This window comes from Rattus rattus, chromosome 7, assembly GCF_011064425.1.
Source record: "Rattus rattus isolate New Zealand chromosome 7, Rrattus_CSIRO_v1, whole genome shotgun sequence".
NCBI classification, from domain to species: Eukaryota; Metazoa; Chordata; class Mammalia; order Rodentia; family Muridae; genus Rattus; species Rattus rattus.
The window spans coordinates 39930809-39949369 of NC_046160.1; the positions used below are offsets into that span (position 1 = coordinate 39930809).

The 18561-nt window shown below is 49.3% G+C and overlaps 1 protein-coding gene across 1 annotated transcript in view; it reads right to left on the bottom strand.

The window, feature by feature from the left end:
• Positions 1-13733, bottom strand: part of Rnf144a (ring finger protein 144A) — a 119318-nt gene extending 105585 nt beyond the window's left edge. The window contains exon 1 of the mRNA XM_032907548.1: positions 13578-13733. The gene's annotated coding sequence lies outside the window, so the exon portion shown is untranslated. The remainder of the gene's footprint in view (positions 1-13577) is intronic.
• Between the last annotated feature and the right edge of the window lie 4828 nt (positions 13734-18561).

Here is an 18561-nt window from a genome sequence, read left to right on the forward strand (position 1 = left end):
CAAAACCAAAACAAGAGTCACGTTCTTGTGAGTTATGAGTCTTTCCCTTGGCGTATTTTCCATGTTGATAAAGGCATTTTACATACAATCCTGCCTCACAATTATTTTCTCTTAGTAATCTAAACATTTTCCCAGGGCCACAATCTCTAAAAAATCTTATCTAATTAGTGAATGATGTTTATTTAACCACATTTAAATATTTTCCATTTGGAGCTATTACATTTAAAACAGAAATGAAAACATTAAGCACTTGGGCACAAATCATTTATTCTTCTCCACATTTAGCATTGTTTTCTGGGGCAGGCTGCATGGCAATGAAAAAGAATATATTCATCCTTAATCTAGAGCCTCCCCAAGCTTGGGCCAAGGGATACATTCTGACCGAGCCAACATGATACATTTCACCTCCTTCCCACAGCTAGTTCATCTTTAAAAAATAAGAAATTCCTTTGAGCTAATTTATTAAAAAAAAATTCTAGGAATTAAAGGATTCATGTTTACAAAGAAACCTTTATCTTCTCCCTCAAGGTCTTTATTATGGCTGCCCACTGCCCACAGTTACACTGTAACTATTCCTTGTTTCCACCTAAGCAGAGCTGTGGAAAGCAGACTGGGATCTGGACAGACAAGGAAAGATCCAAATATAAATAAACCAATACGCACTAGGATTATGTGAACTTTAAGTGATTATGCTTATTAGACCATTAGCCATTGGTTTACAGCTGGCGCATGGCTTTGAAAATCACCAACACAAACCTTTAGGCAATGCCTTTTTAAAAATCTTATGCAGTATCTCTCATGTACCTCAGGAAGCCTAGAACCCACTAAGAAGACGAGGATGACCTTGAACTCCTCATCCTCCTACCTCCACCTTCTGAGTGCTGAGATCATAGTTGTGTGCATAGCCAGGGGTGGAGTCAAGGGTTTAATGCATATGAAGCACTCAGTCATCCGAGGGACACCCTCAGCCCCTTGGTGGATGAGCTCAAAAGGGTTCTCTTCCTTTTCCTTCAAGCTGCCCTTCCTTTTAGTTTCTGAGACGGGTCCAAATTCTAAACTCGACCTAGCCTAAAACTCAATACTGTGTCTGGTATGCACTTCCTGTCTCAGCCACCCAAGTATTGGGATGGCAGTCGTCCACTAGGCCCAGCCTGGGGTTCAGGAAAAAGGTCAGCACAGGGAAGTTTGTGCCCGGCACACGATTCTGTCCTGGAGCCCACTGGCCACTCTGTCACCCAAGGTATCTGAGCTGTGCCCCCACCCCACCCCCAATCCCCCGACACCACTGCCTGAGATAGACATGTGCCAGACTCCTGGGGCCTCCCCAGCTCCGGCTTAGGGAACACTAAGCAGCGCCTCATTTCAGCGGTCATGTGATCTATCTCACTGCACTCGGGCTTCAGTAGGCCCCACGAGGGCTCGTTCTGTTGATGCAATAAAGCATGTGTGTTGACAAGAGTCCCAGGTCTGTCCCTTCGTACTTCAGAACTAATAGTTTTATTTCCAGGCTCTGACAAATATCCCATTTGGCAAAGCTCAGTCACCTTGGCTCTCTGCCGGCCTAGGGAACAGAGGGATGGTGACTTCCTTCCCGTTTGTCCCTACTACCATGCCAGAGCCACCTGGGGAAGCCGGGAGGCCTGCCTCTTGATGGAAATACACACAGGCACTCCATAGGACAGGAAGACGGGGAGCCAGGATTTGTACATCCGAGCCAGACGCAGAGTGAGACCGAAAGGCCAGTGACTGGGAGGAGTCTGCCAGGAGGCCCACTGCCCAGAGCACAGGCCGGGCTAAGCCACAAGCTTCAGAGAAGCAGAAAAAACATGGGGCAGCTATGAAAGCACATACACAGAGGCCACAGAGGAGAATCTTCTCAGAAAGGAGGTCAGCAGCACAGAGGTCATGGGAGGAGAGTGGAATCAGGGTGATAGAGCAGCTGGCTGGGATAACGGCTTAGCATTCAGGACATGGCTATGTAGTCAGGGACAGATGCAGGAGTGAAGCACAGGGAAGAGGGGCTTCTCCCACCAGCTGCCCTGAATCCTCAGTGGCTACAATTTGATTTAAACCTAAAAGGCCAGAATAATAAGTTCCCAGTAGGAGGAAAAACTGGGACACCTGGCAACAACCTCCAGCAAAGGTGAAAGGTGGTCAGATATATTTCAAAGGTTGAGAAGTTCTGTTAAGGAAACGGCTACATTCTCCACATTAAAAGAAAACCCTCTAGGATCCAATTTTATGCTGAATTGAGTCCATTTAGTAGCTTAATTACAATAATATAGGTTGCAGGACTCAGGGGTGCCCAAATGGGACAATGTGGGTGGGTATCCACAGTGTCAAGTAGACTCAAGACACAATCCCAGTGAAAACAGGACCAGGACCCAACCTATAGCCAGACCATCCTTGGGAAGGGACCTCTCCAGAGGGACAGGCCTGGCCAGGATGCCACAGGCTTCGGAGGCTTGCTACTGTTGCTCTCTCCCAGCAGCAGCACAGCCCAAGAAAAGAGAATGCCAAATGCACGTGTGAGTTTGTATTTTATGCTATTAGGAGGCAGAGGAGGAGGAGGAAGAGGAAAAGGAGGATGAGGAGGAAGAAGAAGAAGAGGAGGAGGAGGTAGAGAAGAGGATGAAGAAGAGGACAAGAAGGAGGAGAAAGAGGAGGAAGAGAGGGCAGAGAAGGAGGAGGAGGAACAGGAGGAGAATAAGGAAAGAGAACAGGAAGGAAGATGGGAAGATGGGAAGAGGGGACAGGTCCCAAGATTTTAGGTAATGTATTTTTCTTTTTTTGATGAATAAGAAATGGGAACATGTATGAAGAAGGAGATGGGGAGAAGATGTGTATAGAAGAGGGGATATGTACATGAAGGCCTTCACATGTATATGAAGTTTGATGTCAGGAGTTTTCCTTAGTCCACTGAACTCTTTGAGTCAGGGTCTCTCAACCAAGCTCCATCTAGCTGGCCAGCTCCAGGGACCCTGGCTTTGCCCTCCAACAGGGAATGAAAGGCAGACTGCCCCACCCACCTGACGTGCACTCCAGATCTAGAGATCCTAACTCTGGTCCGCACGCCTATGTGGCAAGCACTTGAACCACTGAATTGTCTCCCCAGTCCTATTAGTAATGTGCTTTATTTAACCCAACACAGCCAAAATATAGTTATCTCAACATGTGATTCATAGAAAAATTCCTACTTGTGCTCCACATTGTGCTTTTACACTGCTCACCCACACCCAAGCAGCTCAAGTAAGACGAGTCAGCTGCCAAGCCTCACGGCGCACAGGGCTGTCCCATCCCCTCCATCTGCCCGTGTTTATGGCTTACAGCCACACAGGGGAGGTCCTGCCACCTAGAAACACAGCCCTTCTCTGCCAGAGAGACAGGAGCCGCTCATGGCCTGCATGTGTCATCAGCGGGCTCGGTGGAGCTGCTGCTCCCGGCTGGAGCTGCTCTGTCACCGGCATCTAGGACAGAGAGGAAACCGCACTGTCAAGGAAGCGGCGCTGGGAGCCAACGAGGAGCTAGGCCAGAGAGTATTAAAGCATGAAGAGATAAGAGCCACTCTCTGCAGCCAACTGGCTTGCAGGAGCTGCACAACTGTCAAGCCAGGTCCTTCGGGATGCATTCCCGCCAGACACAGGACACTGCGGTGCCTGAGGGCGAGGCTCAGTCTTTCCTCAGCCTCGAATCCACGCACCTGCAGGGTCCTCCCACAGCCAGCATCAAGGGACAGGCCGGGGAGCTGGACACGGGGAATTCTGTGGGTTCCGGCTGAACAGATTTCTAGAGGGAAAGTGGAATGCAGGAAATTCCAATCATTTAGGAATTCGTGCTCTGCAGACCGCAGAGTATAATGCCCTACCTGTTATAGAAAGGCCTCGCCAGACCTTCAGCCCCACTTCTCCACTTCCTTACCCTCCCTATAGTGGGTAAGGCTCAGAATCCCCAGGACCAAGTACTCTCTGGCAAGTGGATAACATAAGTACATACTAACCCCATAAACGAGTACAGCGAATGGTCGAGACTGCATCCGGACTCTCAGGGCTTTGGTGGGAAAAGATGTGTATCTAAGTACCAAGGAAGCGCCTACTGGAGAGAGCCTCATGCAGCTACTACACAGTCTCTGCAACCCACATGGAGCTCAGACAAAGGCACAGAGGCCCCCACCACATCAGGAGTAACACAGCCGTGTGAACATCCACCTGGACCTTGCCCATATGGATCCCAGCTCTTCTAGGAACAACAGGTAGAGGAGGGACAGCTGTTTACTGAAGCCCAGAATAGCCAAACACTGCCCTTAGTTGTGAGCATGAACTCTGCCTCACCCTAGCTTCTGGAGCCCCTGCATGTTCCTCACTTCTCTGCATTTCTCCTGTGTGCTTACACAGTCTTCCCAAGCACAGCAGGTCAACTGTAGTGGTTCCAGAAAACTTGTCTCTTCCTGAAGAAAGGGAGAAGATGCCACGGACACACATATCCATCAACACACAGACACACACACACACACACACACACAGATACAGATACATACACATACACACAAATATCCAACAACACATCTATACACACACACATATATATATATACATACATACACCCAATACATACATGTACATATACACACACACACAAATATCCACAAAACACACACATATATATGTGTATATATATATATACACACAACATATATATACATATATACACATATACACAAATAACCATCAACACACACACACATATATATACATACATACACACACATACATACATATACACACACACAAATATCAAAACACACACACATATATATGTGTGTATATATATAAACAACACATATACATATATACCCACAAATATCCAAACACACACACACACACACACACACACATCTGTATACAAACAACACAAGCCCACAGCCAAGGCCAGACACCTGAGACCAGGGATCTGTATACAAGCAAAGGCCAGTATCTCAGTATCTTGAGAACTAAGGATGGAGAGAGGCAAAGAGGACACCCTGGTTCTCAGGGACATGAGAGTAGCTGCATCAGCTTGCATTCATCTACCCTTATGATGAGTAGACATACCTGTGGGTTCAAGTCCTTGTTAACAGATACTCTCCTCCTACCAAAGCACACAATGCATACAAACGCTAACTTGTCTTCTCTCTCTCTCTCTCTCTCTCTCTCTCTCTCTCTCTCTCTCTCTCTCCCTCCCCCTGTCCCATGTGTGTGTGTGTGTGTGTGTGTGTGTGTGTGTGTGTGTGTGTGTGTGTGTGTTGCTTTCCTAGTTTCAGTTCTATTGCAACGATAAAACACCATGACCTGAAGTAGCCTACGGGAGAAGAGGGTTTATTTCAGCTTACAATTCCAGGTTACAGTCCATCACTGCGGAGAAGAAACAGGCAGGAGCTGGAAACTGCTGGTCACGCTGCACTTGTTCACACCACATCCACAGTCAAGAGCAGAGAGGAACAGAATCACCCGTGCTGCCTGCTCCCTAGCTCCTCAGCTGACATCCATCACTCTCAAATAGTTTGGAATTCAGGTCATGAAATAGCACTGCCCACATCCAGAGTGGGTCTTCCTGACTTGATGAACAACTATGACAATTCCCCCAGAGACATGCCCGGAGGCCAACTTGACCTAGGTAATTTCTGAACTGAGACTCCCTTCCCAAGGGACTTCTTCTGGGCTGTACCGAGATGACAGTTAAGACAAGTCAGCACGGACACACATGCACACATGATACAGTGCACTTGTGAATGGCCCATGGTTAGTCTCCGCAAGGTAAGATGATATCAGGTGGGGGGGGCTTTATCCACTGTGGCTGGTCCTTATGGGGACAGAGAGATGACACAAGGGTAGAGAAAATGATGATCACCAGTCCAGAGTGACACCTAGGCCTGGATTCCTACCTATCACTTGTGCTTGACTCCTGCCAGCTCTCATGCTAGGACTGCAGGGAATTTCTCTCTCCTCTCTCAGCATTAAAGTACTGGGCCTGAGGACAGAGCACTAGGAGAGCCCAGAGGCAAGGGCAGAAACTGGGGAGACATGTTGAAAAGGTAGGTTCTTGGGCCTCAAACGGATGTAATGTTTTTGTTGTTGTTGTTTTAATTTCCTGTCACATCTGGTCCCTTCACCGACCAGACTGCCTATGGCAGTTGCCTCTCTGAGCAGCAAAGAAAGAATTAGGGTCTCCAGGCACACCAAGTCATCGCTGACCCACCCACGCAAGAACTTCCAAGTGTCTAGCCCTGGCCAGTGATCGAGAAGATGTATACACGTTTTAGCTAACAAATTCTCCAACCTGGGTTGCCAAATCTAACAGTCTTCTTGAAGCCTTTGCTTTGCTGTGTCAGTGTGTCAAACCCTCAGGTGCAGGACACCAAGAGGTATGGCAGAGCCAAGGGGGATGGTCAGGAAAAGTGAATCTCCATCTCCGATCATACATGCACGTGTCCAGTGCACAGGTCTGGAACACACCTGCCCCTGTGCTTCTGGGCGTGTGAGTGCATGGATGGAGTCCTCCAAAGTCACAAGCTGTTCTTCCCTGAGGCAGAACCTCACTTCGCTGGTTGCTTCTCTAGCCTCAGAAGAAAGAACACAAGCTCTCCTCCCGTCTTGGCTGGTAAGCACACCTGTGAACGGTTCTGCCCCCTGCTTTGGGGAGATTACTCCAGTCATTTATCAGAAGGACTTCCATGTGTAAGGGTGAGGGATCTGCCATGCCCTGCTGTTCCTGGGGTTCACCTGCTTGGGCATCTCCTCAGCACCCTCAAATGCAAACCTGCGGCCACTGTGTCAGTCCTCTGTACCAGAGCGCCATACCCAATACAGGACCACTGAGCCTTTCCTCAGAGTCTCTCCTCATGCAAGCCTGCTGAGCACAGCCTGGTTCTTGGTCCTAATCTAATATGACTATCTCATTTCATGGCTCCTTCCGGTACACTATGGATGGATGCCCCAGGAAGCGGACCATGCTTCCTGCCTCATTTGTACCACATGAAGCCTCAGGATGCAGCTCGGTCATTATTCCACCAGACCCTTGCCCTTGTCAGCAAGGAGTTGAACACACACTCATTACACCAAACATAGTGTCCAGGGCTTCCGCTGTGCATTCTGGTAGAATTCTACCCTTCTCACTGAAGAGCCAGTGCCCACACCTGACTGGTCCTGCCTGGAGGTGAATTTGGCTTCAGCCCAACATTCCAAAGGGCCAGCAGTATGGGACGTGCTGAGGTCATAGACAGCGACAGTTACGCTCTCCTTCGATGATGATGTGTCCATGGAGACCCCCGTGGGACTAGACACTCTGAATGCTGTCAATCGGTTCACAGCAATTCATTCAGGAAGAGTGGGAGGAGTGCAATGCACCTGTGGGGCGTGTGGGGAGGAGTTCCCAAATGAGTAAGTTCCTGCCTTTGTAGAGCCGATGCTTAGCGGAGGAAACAAGTTACACAGATCACTAAAATAGATTAGATAAATGCAACCGTGGCTTCTGAGGGAAAGTTGCTACTGAAGTGCCTAATGGGAAAAATCTACCTTAGAGGAGACGGGAGGGTGGGGCTGAGCCTAAGACAATGTAACCTTAGGGAAGCTTGGGCCTAGAGAGCCAGGGCCTGGGCCTGAGCCTTAACTCTAGTCTTGCCTCTTTCTTCTCTGTACGCCTCCATTTCTTTCTCTGCAAAATGCCAATGTCGGGAAGAGTAAAGACACATTAGCGGTGCTCCAGATAAGGAAAAGGACATCATCTGTGGGCAGATCATCTGGGTCTGGTCTTGACACAGATGGCAGCAAAAAGATCCAAGTCAGCAGCTACTGAGGATCTCCTTGGAGGACAGGCTACTCAACCAAGCATCCCAGGGGCTCTGAGCAGGAGTAAGTGGACAGAGTGCTGAGGGACAGTGGAGAGGGACACAAAGCATCACGTGAATGCTCAGTGTTGACGCTGGCTTCCGATGCTCCTGTCAAGAGTGGGCGTGTGGGAAACGGGGCTAGAGATGCCAAGCTCTGAACATTTATTTCTGTGTCCTCTACCCACAGTTGTGTGAGGACTCTGGGAGAGTGGCTGGCCCTGACAGCAGGCTGGTTTCTTCCTTCGGGGAATGAGGACAGATTCACTGGGATGGGTGTGATGGGCCCCAGGAATGATAGAGAAATTCAATGGTTGACGCCAGGAAGGGAATCACCTTTACATGATGAAGGTGCAGGGAGCCCATGATGGGTATGGGTGTGTGTGGTGTGTGTGTGTGTGTGTGTGTGTGTGTGTGTGTGTGTGTGAGAGAGAGAGAGTGTGTGTGTGTGTGTGTGTGTGTGTGTGTGTGAGAGAGAGAGAGAGAGAGAGAGAGAGAGAGAGAGAGACAGAGAGAGACAGAGACAGAGACAGACAGAGAGAGACAGAGACAGACAGAGACAGAGACAGAAGACAGAGACAGAGACAGAGACAGAGACAGACAGACAGAGACAGAGACAGAGAGACAGAGACAGAAGACAGACAAAGAGACAGAGACAGAAGAGAGAGAGAGAGGAGAGAGAGAGACAGAGAGAGAGACAGAGACAGAGAGAGAAACAGAGAGACAGAGAGACAGAGATGCATGCATGTGTGAACAGAATTTCTACTCAGGACACTGGCTAAGTAACAGAGCCACATTCTGAGATGTGCCATCTGCCCAGGCGTTCAGGAGACATCCTAGTTTGATGTATCACACAGCTCCTTCCTCCGGACCACCTCCCATTGTGCTACCACCCAAAACCAAGCATGCCCTGACCCTCAGATTACATGAAAACTGGTTCTTTGAAAGCGTAACACATTCTCCCAGAAGCATGACATTGCATGAAATGCTTACAGTCTTCAGTCAGATAACAACAGCCCGGCTGACTAGCCAACCCCGTTCATGCCAGACTCTGAGAGCTTTCCCAGTTGCCCCCACATTGGAGGTTTGAATGAGAATGTCCTCCATGGACTCAGGAATTTGAATGATTGGTCCCCAGTTGGTGGAGCTGTTTTGGGGTGGCCCTGCTGGAGGAAGTGTGGCACTAGAAGTGGCTTTGGTTATTTAAAGCGTCACAACATTTTCATTTCGCTTCCCCTTAACTTCCTGCTCTAGCCACCAAGTCTGCCACTTGCTGCTGTGCATCACAGACTCTTATCCCTCTGGAACCATAAGCTAAAACCAACTCTCTTCTCCCAGTCGCCTCAGTCAATGACGTTTTAACACAGGGACAGAAAACACACCCGCCACTGTTGGAAAGCTGAGGGGTCCCAAAAAGAAGACCCCCCCAAAGCCAATGCTACCACAGCCTGCCACATTAGGCTGGCTGGGAAGTTTTCAACACCCACAGGAACTACCGCAGCCCACAGAAGTCTTCTTAGGCCACTCTGGAGTAACACCCCTTGATTGTGACAACCACACCATTTCACTGCTCTCATAAACCTGTCCTGAACTCTAGCCTCCACCATAAGCCAACTGGGCAGGAGTAAGTGGTACTGAAAATACGCTGAAGAAAATACTCTGTCTCTCTCTGTCTCTCTCTCTCTCTGTCTCTCTCTGTCTCTCTCTGTCTCTCTCTCTCTGTCTCTGTCTCTCTCTCTCTCTCTCTCTCTCTCTCTCTCTCACACACACACACACACACACACACACACACACACACACACACACCTCTCCAGCATGCTGATGTCAACCAGGTGAACTCAGATCCTCTTTGTTTGTCCTACGTTCCTATACAGCCCAAGTTGTTTCTTGCTATTTCAAGTCCTGATTGCACATTGGCCTTCTAATCTCCCAGGTTAACAACCTGCCGGTTTCTGCAAGCATGGAGTCCACTACACTGTACATTTCCAACAGGGTAGACCCCACCTCAACATCAACCTGCTCCTGTCTTCGCTTCTAGCTCTTTACACTGTAGATCAAGGTCACACACTCTTAATGTTCTGTAGACTTCTAAGATCAAGGCCCAGCTTCCACATGTACCCTGTGAGACCTCAGATTATGCTTGCCCACATCACGTGGGAGTAGACCATATACCTGCCCCATGGGTATGAGGGCTGCATCTATGATCCACATGACACTCAATACCTACACATGACCGAAACTTAATGGATATACCCCTGTCTGCTCCACTTCCTGCACCAGACATAGCACACAATCAAACATGAACTGACACGCATGACTTCAGGCAAGCAGGAAGTTGACTCTCCCTCCCTGTGATACTGCATCTAGCTTATAAACTCACACTCGAGAGTGGTGGTTCTCAACCCTTCTAATGCCGAAACCCTTTAATAAAGGTTCCTCATGTGGTGACCCCAACCATAAAATCATTTTCATTGCTACCTTGTAACTTTAGTTTTGCTGTTATGAATTATAAAAGTATCTGGTATACAGGATATCTGATATGAGACCCTGTGAAACAGTCATTCTACCCCCAAACGGGTCTGAGAATCACTGCTCTAGAGCAAGCCTTCCACGGTTCTGCAGAATAGAAAGGAGGCCCTTTTAGCTTTCACAGCTACTAAAGTGTTATCTGTGATGCTGCAGGAGCCTCCCCAAAGCTCACATCTCACCATGCAGCCTTGGAGAATAGCCACCGTGCAGAGCTGAAAACACACCTCTTCCTTGTGAATGGCCACACCATTGGCTGCATCTGTAGGTCATTCTGTAGCATCGATTCCTCTAGAAATCTAGAAATGCTCCTGCCTCAACACAGCTTTGCTCCTGGAACTATGAGAACATCTGGGCCAACATTTTAGGGCTATCCAGACAAGCAGATACTTGCCAAGGTCAGACATCTGGGTGGGAGCATGGTTGGGAACAAATGCCCTGCAGACGTGTGAACAGTGGCTTCAATTAATTTCTTGAGCTAATTAAGAAAAACTATCCATGTGTATCGACGATTGGGAAACCCAAAAAAAAAAAAAAAAAAAAGGCTAACCTCAAATAACTTCTCCAGTCTAAAAGGAATAAAGGACATCTTCCACAAAGACCCAGGAGAAGTATAATAGTTGACAGTCCACCTTCCTCAGAGGAGCCCACTCTGCAAGCCTCTAACTCAGCCTCAATCTGGAAACATTCCAGGTGAGTAGGGGTACTGCTATGTCAAATGAACATTCTCCCAAATAGCTCTCAGGAAAGCATTGACAGCCCTGACCTATTCCAAGAAGAGAAGAAGGAAAGGGTCACAGATACTCAGAACAAATCCACCCCAACCCCATTTGGCCAAGGCACCTGATTGCCTCTCCTTAGCTACAGTGCCCTTATGGTCGTAGAAAAGGACTGAGGACCCATCTATGTCCATGACTCTCAGTGTCTCAGGACAGGCTTCGACGGCTCTCCCTGCCCCTATAGAAAGAGGCCTCTAGGAGATGCTTGAACAAAAGGAGGCAGCCAGGCCAAGTCAGGAACCACAGTGGAAAAAACAGCACTCTCAGTCAGGCAACGTGGCTCCTGGCTTGGGGCCCTACTGCTGCAAGCAGGACAGCACGTTAGCTCTGAACATAGGCAGCACTGGTAAAACAGTGTGTGGTATCTTTTCCAAAGCCACAATAGGGCCCCCAGGAGAAGCCACGTAGTCTAGGAACAGTTTGGAAACAGGCACTGCAAGCTCGCAAACAAGAATTTTGAAAGACGCCTGTAAAGTATAAGCATAGCCCCCACAGCTCTGTGGCCTGTGGACGTCTAATTCGTCCGTGTGTTCTTTCAGTAATTTATCTTTCAGTAGTTCCCCTTGACCGGGGTGGGAGGCGCCGATGTGAGAACTGGGATGTCTTTAGGAAAATGAACTCCAGGGGCTGGAGATGTAGCTCAGGGGAGCATTTGCCTAGCGTTCCCATTCACCAGGCCCCTTGTTCAAACCTCAGTTATGCATACACTGATGGAGTGATTCCATTCACTCCAGTACTCCATTGGTGCAAACTGGAGAAGTTCAAGGTCATGTTCGGCTCCCTCGGGAGTTCCAGGTCAGCCTGCCCTAGAGAGCCTACAAAAACCTCACTAGCAAAAACTAAAGACGAGTGAATATATCAAAATGTTAACTCCAGAATTCAAATTGTGTTGGGTCCAGAAAATGTCCCTCCTAGTTCAACTGAGTTCCATGCACCCATTTTCCCAGGAGGGTCACATGGAACCCTGGAACACAAAATAGGTATGTATGGCAAAGGGTGGTGCCTGACTTAAAACCCCACGGGGGAGGGGGGGCACCTGGCCCTTTAACACTGCCACAGCCACCCTGAAGCATGAAGTAGTTACTGTTTGTTGCAAGACCACCCAGGAGTCCCACTCAACAGAGGCCAAGTCCAGAGTCTCGGCCTGCAATTCGAAATCCCCTCTACACATACTTCCTGCACAGTCTTTAAAATGTAATAAAAGCCAAACTGTGGGAGACACTAGAAAAAGTAGTACAGCCCACGGGTGCCACTGAGGAGGAACAAAACTTTGGTTCTCTGGAAGCCAAGGAGGCGACCCCATGGGAAGGGTTCTTCACACTCTGCATTCCTTTGCTGGTGCTTTTTCCACCACCCTGGCTACGCCCCACTGGTCATCTGATTCCACATCCCTCCTTTAGAAAGGCCCCTGTCTCTGCCCTCTCATCCTAGGGCGCCCTAACCACCTTTCCTTCCATCTGCTATTGTGTTTTTATGCATCTCTTAGCGGTCTAAACTACTACCCTGGCCAGGGTCATGGAGAAGGACCTGTCTCCCAGACACCACTCCTGGAAGGTCCTTCCTTCCTGAAACTGTCCTAAGCAAGATTGTTCTGTCCTTCTAATCCTAGGACACTGGAATACACGGAACCGTGGGAAGGGTTCCCAGAGCCTTGTCTAGCTCTCCTTGTTATGTGGCCTTTGACCCTGCACCAGGCAGGCTGTAGATAACTGTTCAAAATAAGCATACTTTAAAGCATTCTCTGAAAAAGAGACCAAACAAGAACTAGAGCAAACTTTAGGTACGACCACCAGAGACCCGCCTAGGGTGAAGAAGTCGCCTCTTCCCGCGCAACGGAGGCGGCCAGGAAGCCTTCTGTTAGCAGGAGCGATTAAATCTCTGAGCTCCAGGGACGGTGCAGAAAACCGGGAGCAATGCGGAGCACGGAATGCGAGAGTCCTGAGGGGACTCCTTGGGAAAGAGAGGTGCAAGGGACACCGAGACTCCTGGGCCAGAGACCAGCAGAGGACCATGCCCATGGCTAGGCGCGGCTAAGCACTGCGGGGTACTCGCGACTGCCACTGGCTAGAACGGACTGGACCTTCCCCACGCCCTCGCTCTACCCATGGCCGGGTCACGGCGGGAGTCCACCCAAGGCCTGCAGACGGCCGCCCACCCGGGCCACTCCAGCTCAGCACATCCCGCGCCTGCGGCTGGAGACTTCTCCGTGGCGCGCGATCCCCAAGTGCAAGCGGCCAGGAGGACGCGGCCGTCACCCAGCGGACTCAAGGAGCAGAGCCCTCATCGCCGCCCCGGAGCCCGCGGGTCACCGCCCGGCAGCACGGGTTAGGGGGCCGAAACCAGCCCCGCACAGCCTTGTCCCGCGCGGCCCGCTCGGGCGATGCCGACACAAAGGGGACGCGCGCGTCACCCACCTGGTCCCGCGCGGTCCGGGCTCCCGCTCGGCCTCTTTGCGCGCGGTTGCGATGGCCCCGCCCGGTGCCGGCTCGCGGGTGCTGCTGCCCCGTCAGCCTCCCGCGTGCAGCCCGCCCCGCAGCGCAGCGCCCTTTATGCCTCCCCGCCCTGCGCCCCGAGAGCTGCGCGCGGGGTCGACGGGGCGCGAGCGCGCACTAAAGCGCGGGCGCGGGAGGCAGAGCCAATTTGCGCGCCAGCGCCCCCTGCCGTTCAGAGGCGCCTTAATGTCCATGCACCAGGACCAGCTGTGCAGTCCCCACCAATGCCAGAGGACCCAGGTCAGCTTACTGACCTTATGGTGCCTTTCGGGGGAAGTAGGGGTGCAATGAGGCCTCCTGAAGTTGTACCCCTACTTCCAATACCAGAAGAGCAAGTCCCAACAGCTACAAAGAAATGTGTAAAAAAAAAAAAAAAACCGACCCTACCAATCAGGAACTGGGAATATTGTTCAGCGGGATATCTGGGACCCTCTAGTGTAGTCTGGCTATGCAAATTATAGCAAGCCTCTGAACTTGACAGAACCTACTAGGCGATCCTGCCTGTGGGTACTTTAAAAGAATCATCTTTTCACCCAAATTCTGATGAAGCAAATGGATGGAAGAGTTCTCAACGGGTCCGGGCCCGAGGCTAAGGCTCCGTGCGTATATGTGGCATATATGTGAAACACAAGCCACAGCATTTTGTTTCTTTCTCTTAGCGCCTAAAATCCACCAGTGGATGGGAATTCCCATAAGTTATTCTCTTGCAATCCCTCTGGTAGTTCCTGGAAGTTCATGTCAGACGGGCAAAAGTGGGCGAACCCTTTGAGTATGTATTATGGCTAGAATGAAATGTCGTCACAGGCATGTGTTCTGAACGCTTGGTCCCCATCTGGTAAAGATATTTCTGGGAGGTTCTGGGAATGTCAGGAGATGAGAGTTAACTAGGGAAGGCCCTTGGGGGGCGTGAGGAGGGGGTGTTGATCCTAACTCTTTCTCTCTCTCTCTCTCTCCTCCTCTCCCTCCTCTCCTAAGATGTTCTGCTCAAGCACTTTGGCCTCAAACAGCTGAGGACTGCACCCTTTGGCTATGGGACTGGAGAGCCTCTGTTTGCTAACTCGCTTGACTTCTCCGGTTTTCCCCTCGAGAATTAAAACAGGATTAAAAGCTCTGTGCCCTCTACCTTCTGCTACTGCATTCCCGGGTACATATGTGTGTATACATGTGTACGTGGGTATGCGTGCAAGCCAAAAGGCAATGCTGGGGTGTTCACTTCTCTTTCTCTACCCTATATTCTGACCCTAAACTCCTCTAATTCAGCTAGATTGGTTGGCCAGCAAGCTCCGGAAGCCCTCTGTGCTATTACCCCAAACCCCATTACCCAGTGCTAGGATGGCAGGCATAAACCACACCTGTACTCTTACGTGGATGCCGGTTACTAAGCTCAGGTCCTCAGGCCTGTATGACAAGCACTGTAGTGACCAAGCTGTCTCCCCAACCCCTACATCCATACCCTTACCAGTTACCACGTTGACTGTTTCTAATCTTCAGAGATTAGCACTTGGAGGATGTGGTGCCTCATACAAAGAAGGCTAACATTCTGAGGGCTGAGGTAGAAAGAATTGCAAAGTCAAGGTCAGCCTGGACTAGATAGTGAGACTCTGTGTCCAATAGGCAAAAGTCAAAACAAAACAAGGACACACGTGGCCTCCCAGAGCCTTGGCTTGCATCAGACTCTGTATAAATGCCATTGTTCAAGAAAGCGCACAGTGTGAAGAATCCTAACAACAGCACTTTGTTGCTTCGGCCTCTCACTGAAAGATAGAAATAGTTTGGCCTGAAGGCTTGAGCTTTGAGAGAAATGTTTTCACACCTCCCCAGGCCGGGTTGGGGAACAAAGTTATGAATGAAGGATTGACAGTCTGCGCTGGGTAGGCTGGAAGCTCGCAGCAAGTGGAAGCAGCTATACTGAGGTCCCCCGTGTCCGTGGCACAAAGGACTGGTAGCATACTGCCTATGAGTCTCTGTGGGTAGGAGGAAAACCCACCCTCGTCAAACTGCACAGATGACACTTCCCAGAGCTTATGTGCTAACCTGTGCATCTTCTTGCCCTTGACCTGATGAGTTAGCGAATGTGAACTATGTGACTATTGCTGGGGAGAGGCCACGACACAGGCACTGAAATCCAGACTTGCAGCAGAGCGCACTGTGTATTTCCAGTTCTATCTAGGAAGCCTGTCGAATGAGTCTGCCATTGCCTTCCACACCCCCTGTATCTATTTACCTTGTTTTTATGTGGATTATGGTACATACCGGTGTTGGGTATTTACTTTGTAGCTTAGATCACCGCTCTCCAGAATGTCTTTCTGTGAGATCCCACACAGAGCCTTAGAGTAATAAGTGCTCAATAATGAATGAAGCTGACTCCTCTGAGCCTCTCAACGGCTAATGCCATTCTCTCCAGAAAGCTGCCTGGCTCTTAAAGCCATTCTACCCTTACAGGGCTCCGCAGTCCAGCTCTTGCCAGAGGAAGACTGGCTATCTCCCTGCACGGTGGTCACTTCCAGCCTGTTTGAAAGACCTTACTGTTAGGAAAGGACCTTACTGTGCTGTTCAGTGTCTCTCACTGGGCATGCGTCTTATGATCACCCACAGTGGCCAGGGAAAGTGAGCCAGAGCACAAGTACCCATGTAAATGTTCCCGAGGCCGAAACAAGGCAAAGCCACTGTGATGTTTCCTTCACGATACAATTGGAAGTTTAAAGTTGTGGCCTACAGTTAAAAAAGAAGGAAAATAGACAGAAGGATTTAAATTCCCTATTGCACACTCTAAGTCTAGAATTCACATCCTTTCCAATCTTTTTTTTTTCCTTTAGAGACAGTCTAACTCTGTAGCCAGGGTGCACTGGAACTCACAATCTAGCCCAGGCTTCTCTCAAATTTGAGAGCCTCCTGCCTCAGCCTAATGCTGTTTTTACTTAAATCCAATTCTCTGTTTCTAGAGGAGAGTGTCTTTCCTCTTTAAGCTTCTCTTTAGGGAAACCCAGGATTCTGAGGGACTGTGTGTTTCTGGAGATATGGGACACAACCTCCCGCCCTTGGCCCATCTCTGCCTATTAACCTCATTCTGGAAATCCCTCAAAAGTACTCAAGGGTACTTTCTACAGTGTGCACAGTTTCAGGAGAGACAAGCCGCCTGCCTGGGCAAAAACCTCAGGAAGGAAAAAAAGTTGACAATACTCTCAGGCCATCCACCATGGGTGAGGTTCCCACCCACATGCACATCTTCTACCCAAGAGACTTCCTCTTTTTCTGTTTTGAGATCTCAAGAAAGTCTACCAATGTCCAAATGTCAAAATGGAGGACATTCAATAAAGTACGAGTCAATTGGCATTTCTCTGTTGCAGTTGTTTCGCAAGCTGCAGTGTACTGCGCTGTGTCTTCTCCTGCCCGGAAGCAGTTTGTATAAAGTCCAGCTATGAATAGCTCAACATGTAAGCATGTTGCAAAGACGGTACTTGCAGGTGGTATTAGTTAAGATGCAGCCCAAGTAGAACAGCCTGGGTCTATTCATCCACTATGACTATTCTCCTTAGGATACAGGGAAGTCAGGGCACCTGTGCACACTTGTGTGGGGTTAGTAGCACCGTGAGTTTTGGATGGGAGGTCCTTCTGTAAACCAAAACAAATCAAAGATGAAATAGGGAAACCACCAAAGGACTGGGAGAGCCTAGAGGAGGTGCTTATCTCAGTAGCCATCCCCATCCCCATCTGCAGCTCAGACATCCAGACCCTATCATAAGCACACCGTGTGTCAACTTGTCTGGGCTATGGGGTGTCAGTGGAGCTATGTCTCTGAGAACACTGAGAGGATGGCCCTGGAACCAGTAGACTAGATAAAGAAGACTCACCCACCCAAGGGGCGTGACCCAACCCACTGAAGGCAGAAAGAGAACAGAAGATGAGCACAGGGCAGTTTGCTCTTTGCTGTCAGGGATTGCTTTCCTGCCTCCCATGTAGGAGTTCCTGGCTCTTGACCTTAAGACCCCAGAATTACTCTGCCTGTTCTCCGTTATCCATACAACTCCATCCTGATTCTCAAACCTGTGGACTCAGACTGACCCCACCATCGGCTTCTAAGGTGGTAGTTCTCAACCTGTAAAGGTGTTGGACGGCTCTTCACAGGGATGGCATATCAGATATCCTGCACACCAGAGGTCTACTTCATGATTCACGGCAGTAGAAGAAGACTATCGTCATGAAGTAGCAACTAAATAATTTTATAGTTTGGGGGTCACCACAACATGAGGAAGTACATTAAAGGGTTGCAGCATTAGGAAGAAGGTTGAGAACCACTGTTCTAAGGTATCTTGCTTGCCTGTAGAAGGTCGCAGGAGTCTTGTTCTTTTCAATCACAAGAACCAATTCCAATGTAACCAGTAGATCTTGGACTTCTGCATGGTATACTTATCTGGGTGTATATAGACATTTATTCTATAATATATGTGTAGATAAGGTACTGAATATTTTTCTAGTACTTCTGTTTGTATTGAGAATCCTGTTTAGATAACAGTCTCACCCTCCAAAACTGTGAGACAATACAACTCGTATGCTTTAGATGCCAATTTTCTCAGCAGGATAAGGCAAGCACCTGGAACATGCCCGTGTGTAACTATAATTTAGGGAATAAGTGTGATAATAAAAATAAAAGTGTCATCCAAATGCGGGGAAATAAATGACACTTGTGAAAAGGTTGGGCCGCTAGTAAAAAACGAGGCCTTCTTATTTCTGGTTTTCTTCCAGAATAGAGACGTGGTGTACCTTGCTCACTGTCATTCTCGACACTGACAGGGAAAGTTGCAAACATTCATTGCCCGGCACTGCAAAACATGGTAAGGAAGTCAGCGGGGGCTGAGGATGCAGTTCAGTCGGTAGAATGCTTGCCTAGCCTGCACAGATGCTCAAT